The sequence below is a fragment of the Pinus tabuliformis genome, chromosome 4_1 (genome assembly GCF_031772625.1).
Source record: "Pinus tabuliformis cultivar Carrire ecotype Pingquan chromosome 4_1, CPIR1, whole genome shotgun sequence".
In the NCBI taxonomy this organism is placed as follows: Eukaryota; Viridiplantae; Streptophyta; class Pinopsida; order Pinales; family Pinaceae; genus Pinus; species Pinus tabuliformis.
Window position 1 is genome coordinate 476,626,853 of NC_142303.1, and position 8,005 is coordinate 476,634,857.

The following is an 8,005-nucleotide window of genomic DNA, read 5'->3' on the forward strand; positions in this document are numbered from 1 at the left end:
GGAAACCTATGATAATCAGCTCCATGTGTTTGTGGATGCCTGCCGGGGCAAGAGTAGTAGCAAATTGATAGATTGGGAGGGCTGAGAGTATGGCCTTTATGAGAATGATTATGCCTGCCAGGTTAAGCCAATACACTCCCCAGCTCTGTAGTTTCCCTCTCAATTTCTCTATTAGTTTTGACCAGATCTCGGCTTTGATTGTTTCTTTGGCCAAAGGTAATCCTAGATAAGTAAAGTGGGACCAGTTCCCTTGGGCAGGGATTTCCATGATTATGGAAATTCTCTGGGTGATGTTTCTTGGGACATTCCAAGTGTAGATCATACACTTGTTGTTGTTTAGTTTGCCTCCGGAGGCTTGGAGGAAGAGATCCAATGCTTTCTTGAACCTTCGGGCCATTATGCTGGAAGCACCCCCTATTAGTAGAGTGTCATCTGCGAAAAGGGAGTGATTAATTCCCTTAGATCCTCGGACTATATCCACCCCTGTTATTTCTTTGATTTTTCGCTTGTTTTCCAAATGTAAGCTGAGGGTTTCAGCCACAATAATGTAGAGAAAGGGTGACAATGGGCACCCCTGCCTTAGGCCTCTGGAACTCTTGAAGGCGTTGCATGGCCTTCCGTTGATGAGGGGTGCTGTCCAATTGTGGGAAATGCATTCCATGATCCTGCTAGTAAAGTGCTCTGAGATGCCAAATTTCATAAGGACTGCCTGGAGGAATGCATGGTTAACCCGATCAAAGGCGTTTGCCATATCCAATTTGATGATCATGCCCTTCTCCTTCCTGGATATGCTGCTGTGTATTGCCTCCTGGATGAGGATGACATTATCCGTTATATGTCTCCCAGGGACAAAGCCACCCTGGTTTTCGGATATGAGGGAGGGAAGGACCTTTTTAAGCCTGTTCGCCAGGATCTTAGTGATGATTTTGTACGAGACATTACACAGGGAAATAGGGCGGAATCTGTCAAAAGATTGGGGGCTAGGGTCTTTGGGGATAAGGGCTAGATGAGAGGACTTAATACTGCTACCCAGCTTACATTTTGCAAAAAAAAATTTGCCATTCTGACATAATCCTTCTTGATAGTTTCCCAATGGGTTCTATAAAAGGCCACTGTAAAGCCATCAGGGCCAGGAGCCTTATCCAATGGCATGCTGTAGATGGACTTTTCTATCTCCTCCGTTGTGATTTCCTTATCTAGATCTTTGTTTTGAGCCTCTGTGATTTTGCTCTCAATTATGTTTAGGAATTCCGGTTTTTCCATGTAATGAGGGTCAGCAGTTAGAAGAGTTTGGAAATGCCGGGACGCTGCTTCCTTAATCTCACCTTGCTCTGTTAAAACTCTGCCCTCAACTGATATTTTCCCAATGTTGTTCCCTGCTCTCCTCAATTTGATGTTATTATGAAAAAAAGAGGTGTTTTTATCACCTGATTTGAGCCAGAGGCACCTCGATTTTTGCCTTTGCTCTTCTTCTTCCACTCGATTCTGCTTGTACAGCTCCATGTACAGATCATTTTCTTTCCTTATGTCATCTTCTGTGTCTTGGCTTTTCTCTTTTTCTTGATTCCACTCCGCTAATTTCCTTTGGAGGTCGCTTTTCCTTTTCTCTGCCTCTGTTGCATAGTTCCTCGCCCATTGCTTGATGGCTATCCGGAGAAGTTTTATCTTTGTTTCCCATACATAGTGCGGGGATCCTTTGATTTCAGTTGCCCAGGTGTCCCTTACCAAGTTCCTGAAAACCTCGCTGCTGTCCCACGCTCTGTTATATTTAAAGGGTAACGGTCCCAGGTTTTCCCTTTTAATCAGATTCAGAGCTACAGGTTTATGGTCTGAGATAAAACCTTGTATAATTGAGCTTTGGATCCTTGCGAAGTTGACCACGATTCTTTGCTGGACTAGTATGCGGTCCAGCCTCTCTTTGATGTTGTTTTTACCGGTTCTCTTGTTTGACCAAGTAAATCGCCCGTTCTGAGGTGGGATGTCAACAAGACTGTGCTCTTGAATGATTTTTTCTAAAGCATCCCTTGAGGGGTCTGCGAAGAAATTTCCTCCCATTTTTTCCTCCGCATTCCTTATTAAATTCAAGTCTCCTCCTAGGAAGATGTTTCTGCCCTGAGCATTCATTAAATCAGATGTGATTGACTCCCAACAAGCGGCTTTTTCTCTGAAGTGGGGAGGGGCATAAACGTTGTATATGGTGTATTCCTCAGTCCTGGAGATGTTTTGCATATCTGTTCTTAGCCACCACCTATTCTGCCTGCTGTCCTTGAGTTTCCATTTGTTTTTGTCCCATATTGTTCCTATTCCTCCTGAGGCCCCTGATGCGCTCAGTGCCATTCCTTCGTAGCTTCTGCTTCTTTTCACACTGCTCTGGAATTCTTGTTCAGTTATTTTGGTCTCCTGAAGTAGTAGAAAGTCTGGGTGTTCCAATTTGAGGAGGTCGCGGACTGCATTAGTTTTTAGGGAGGAGCCCATCCCCCTACAATTCCAAGAGACCAGATTCATCATTTACTATATTTGTTATGTGTTCCTCCTTTCTCCTTCATCTTCTCCCCGCTTCCTTTGGCCTTGTCTAAGTATGTATCCATTGGCTGTTGGGTCCCTGTTGCCATTTCTTTTGCTGCATTCTCGTCCCTGATCTCTTTATTTGATTTCCTTCCAACTTTCCTGGGTGGATCGGTGGATGTGGTGATTTCCTTCGTCTTGTTTCTTGTTAGGATTCTTTCGATCGTTGGGGGAGGGGAGGACTGAGGGGGAGAGGGAGGGGCTGTTCTGGGGCCTCTCGGTGAGGGGGGGGGGGATGGAGGGTCTTCTATTGATAGAGATTCGAAAGGGTTAGAGGAAGGGGGGGGGGGGGAAGAACCAGATCCGGAGGGGTGAGAGGGAGGGGTTGGTGTTTCAGATGAGGGCTTTGAGGAGGTTCCAGGAGGGGGATTTGTTTTCTTCTTCTTAACTTTTTCCCATACTTCTTCAGGGGTTTCATCATTGTTTTCAGAGTTTATAGGTTTGTTCTTACTACATCTATTAGCAAAATGCCCATATTCATGACATACCTTACACTTGAACGGCAGCTGTTCATAGTCCACTTGCTGAATGTGCGTCCACTGGTCGACCTTGAGTTTGATCGCTTCTGGTAGTCCTTTCCCCAAATCCACTTCTACGCATATCCGGGCACATGCGTGCATGTTTTCTCTTGGCTCCGATCTGTCGATGTATTTCCCTACTGCGTTTCCTATAGCTTTCACCGATTCGTCTCCCCAGCAATGGAGAGGCAGATGGGGGAGACGGACCCAGACCGGGACAGCGCTGGGAACGTCCATCTCGGGGTCAAAGTCGGGAGTCCATCTGTTGAGGTAGAGTCCTCTGGTGTCCATGAAGTATGGACCGTTCCTGAATATGAGATTGCGATCTTCCACCGTTTCGAAAAGGAAGGTGAAGAAACCCCTCCCGCAGAATCTTATTGCGATCTTCCCTTGGACCATCGAATTCCAGTTCCTTTCTACCCAGCGTTGGACTGTGCGGGGAGAGGGCCATAGTCCCGTGAACTGTCCTACCAAGCCCCGATCTGCCAGAGCGACGGCTGCTCTCCTCGGAAGGGCAGGAGGGAGCGAAACTTCTGGGATTTCATCAAGCTTCTTAATAAACTTTGAGGCTGTAGGGCGAGCTTTCTCATTGGTATTCTCTTGGATGAGGGAGGCAAAAGACTTCTCCAGATCCTCCTGATCATGGGATGGGGGATCCATTGCAGGGAAGGTCAGAAGCGCAGGGGGCGCTCCAGCGGAAAGCAGAGGGAGGGATGGGCCGCAGGCCCCCAAAGGAAACGGGCAGAAGGCCCCAGGGTGACAGGGAGGGCGAGCAGAGGGGGAGAGCAGCCCAGCAGCAGCGCTGCCAGGCGCAGGCGCTCAGAGGGTCAGGCTACGCAGCAGCAGAGGCCGCGGGGAGCAGAGCGCGCGGGTTCCTCAAAAGTCTGCAACATTCCTAAAATTTTCTGTCGAAGTTTGTGTTTTATGTCCTATATATGTGTAACTATTGTGATCAATAATGATATGAAAGTGTGTTTTGTTGTTGTGTGTAATCACTTTCTCTCTCTCTCAATATTTTTTTCTAACATGGTATTGTTGGCGTAAAAATAGCAACAGGGTTGAGACCCCGGGTTCGGGCATAGGGGCCAACAAAAGCTCCATTGTAGTCTAGCACAATGCTAGAATTTTCACCTTACCCAAAAGGGTAAGGAGTCTCACCCAAGGCATGTCACGACCTTAGTTAGATGGGGATCAGAATCCAATATCAAGAGGAATCATATCAAAGAGGCAAGAATCAAAGAATACTATGTCATACCACACAGAAGCCTGATCGAATCATGTTGGTTATGATTTGGGTTGACCTAGATTCGATCTATATTGCGTACCAACAAAAACCTCAATCACTAGCCCTTTCGGCAATGACTATGGAAGGATGCAGAACCAGGCTTCTACAGCTTGGAGGGGCGTGGATATGTGGTATTTTATGTTTATTTTATTCTTAACATTCATAAATCATTTTTCCACATTACATTAACCACTTAAACATATCATATAAAGTCATAAATCATCATTTTGTTGAAAATATAGTGTAATTGTAATAAATTTCTATGCTACACAAATAGTAAGTAAATATACACATGAAGACAACAAATTACTGTGGTTCACCCCAATGTGGGGCTACGTCCACAAGAACTGTTGCTAATATAATGATTCTTTGTACAATAAACAATTCTTGACCTACGCACTAAGCTGCAGGTCGTCTGCACACTCAACTGCAGACTTAGGCCTCTGCGCACTCAGCTACAGAGCCTCACCTCTTCTTCCAACTACAGATCACAAGAATTCGACCATAACATAGATCTAGATCATAAGATGATGATTTTCTTCTTATTATTTGACCTTATATATACTATTACATCGAAGGGTACATCATTACAATACCATGGTCCAAATACCATGGACTCCCTAATACAAGCAGTTATGGTCCCAAAACCCATTGATATTTTACATTATTACAAAAATAAGGGGCTTCACCCTATCCCGAAGCCCTTATACCACACGATATATTCAAACTTCTCCACTACATGGTCCACTTCACACTTTATTGTGCTCTCCACTACATGCTCCGCTCCACAGAAAACAGAGTCTTTGCCAAAAACTAGGCCAAGTTTGGTTGCGCCCAACAAGCCCCCAACACTCACATGTGACTTGTCCCGAGTCACTCATCTGCTTTGCCTCTGATCTTTTCTGGGATGTTGTTGTAGGCTTTGTTGAAGTGATGCAAAATATCTGTTGCCTACTTTTCTTCATTGCGCACTTCCTCCAGCAATGCTTCTGTCACATGTTCTGCAGCCTTCTACACCATTGTTGTCTCCCTCTGTCAAAGCTCTCGAAGCTTCTCATCTACTACCTGTGAAATTTGGAGAGCCTCAACTTGCCATGGCTGAGTTATCTTTGTCAAAACCTATTCTTCCTTCTTTAGTTCCTTGATCTTCTTCTAGAGGGCATTTCCCTCATTGAACTTAGCAAGCTTCTATAAGATTGAAAAGATCTTCGAATTTGCTCAAATCTCTTCCACCTGCTGCTGCTTCTACTGAAAGTATTCCTTCAGTTTCTTCACATTTGGATCTTCCTATAGTGAAGTCCAAATCTATAGGCACTCATCTAGAAGCTTACCACAGTCTTCCACTGCTGTGGAGATGCCGACCACTGCAATCTTTAGGTCGGTTTCCATTTGTTCTCTTACTTCCTACAACGTGGTTGGCTATAGCTTCATCTACAGCTCACTGATTTGTATTTCATATTGAAATTGCACATCTGCAATCTTCTTCTTGTATCCTTTCACTACAAGGCTAATCTTTGTGACCTTGTCTTCTACTGGCTCCTCTTCTTAGACATCAAGGTTCAGAACTTCTCTTCATGTGGCTTTGACTACTTCCTTGGGATTTTGTTGTTGTTGAACTGCTTGATCCCTTTCTTGGATCATCTAGTCGAGATTCTACTGCAGCGTAGCCTGCCCCCTTTCTACCTGAATGTTTAACTGTGAGGTGTGTTGTTTGCGTAGCTTCAGCTCCTTTATTATCTCTATGTGTAGCTTGTGTAATCTTTACAATGGTACTACTGTGATGTTCATGTTGACATTCCTCCATTCTTTAGCATGTTGTTGAACCTCAGTAGAGTCAAACTGCAGGGCTCCAACAGGTATTGATGCTAAACGCGCTACAAGTGTAGACTCTATTTTCCTCTCTTCTCCAATCATCTACATGACTTGCGCTGGTTGTCTAACTATCTACGCTAGTATTTTTAGTTCTACAATCTGCTCTTCGACACCTGTTAGAAGTTGTTGGCTTATGGGGGCCTGACCCAAGTTCAACATTAGTTAGCCAAACAAATCCCTACACTACTGGTCCTTTCAGCTTCAGCCCGCAGAGCACGCACTGAAGTCTCACCCGAAGCAGTATAGGGGGACGCTGGAACCAAGTTTCCGCAACCTTGAGATGGATGTGATGTCGGTTTATTCCCACTATACCTGCCTTCATACAAGTTGCTTATTCCTCTGTTATATCCTTCAGTACCTTCGCGAAATGTTACAATCGGCTTCCACGCAGCCCTAACCAGGGGCTAATATGCTTTCGTGCTGCTAGAGTAGCGAACTGTGATATTTCCCAAACTACACTAAGTATCTTACTTATCTTATTAATAGATCTTAGTTAGCTTCACGTAAACAGATGTTCTTACATGTGTTCACTTAACCAACATAGTTATACACATTCACGCATCATATAAGCATTAGAAGTGAAATTCATACCCAATATAACAGATGCATAAATAGGAAATAAAGACGCAGAAATTATAGAATACTCTTCTTTATTGATAATTCCATATGCTTATAGACTTGACTCGCCCTGCGCACTCACCTGCAAGGGTCCACACACTTAGCTGCGAACTTTTAGGCCTTTACGCACCTAGTTGTAGAGCCTCTACCTACGCTACGACCCAAAACTTAGACTTCTACTTAGAGCTATCTCTCATACATCTTCATGATCTTCCTTCTATCTACTTAGAGCTTCTCTCTATTTATACAATCCCATGGTTCGTGGAGCATGGGTAGATCTTTTACAACCTACCTTACATTATCAAAGTAAGGGCGGAAAACCCTATGACTCTTTAACATCTACGTGCTCCATGACCACAAAATGCAGAGTCTTTACATTTGGATTACAAAAGTTGGACCAAAATATGGGCTTTAAGCCTCAAAACTGCCCTTGGGGGATCCCGTGCCCAACAGGCCCCCAACACAAACATCATGACTCACCCTCGAGTCACTTTGCAGGTGCGGATATCTTAGCACGAAGACCTCCCAGATCTATTCGGATCACCGCAACTTCGACAGCGCACTGAGCGGCCGCCTGCTAGACTTCTTCCACATGCTATTTAGTGACTGTTGTTGAACTATTACTCTAAAGATTCTGCTGGGCTGCCTGTAGTTTCACGAGCTTCCCTTCAATGGAGGCTGTGATCGCGTAAGCCTCATCAATCCATGGTTGTAGGCACATTTTTAAGACTGCTTCCTTATGCCGAGCATTATCCACCTATTGCTTGAGCGCCTTTGCCTCCTACATCCTTGCAAGCCTCTATGTAAGGCAAACAGTCTGTGCAGTCCCTTTTACTTTGTCATACTTCTGTTGTAGCTCGCGTGCCTCTATCTCCAAGCACTCTGCATTCAGGTCCTACTGCAGGGTGGTTAGGACCTCGAAAGACTGTTCGAACAACTACATGCAGTCTACCACTACACTGTCAATCACCGTTGTTGCTGCTGTAAGAGAGATGGTGTGTTGTTCCCTAATCTCTGGCGGATTTGATGGCTGGGCCTTCAAGTGAAATTTTGTAATCTGCAGGTTCATCTCTAGCTAAACCCTGACCATCTTTGCTCGGGCGTCCCACACCCCTATGGCCAACTTGCGGACACGTGCCTCCACCAG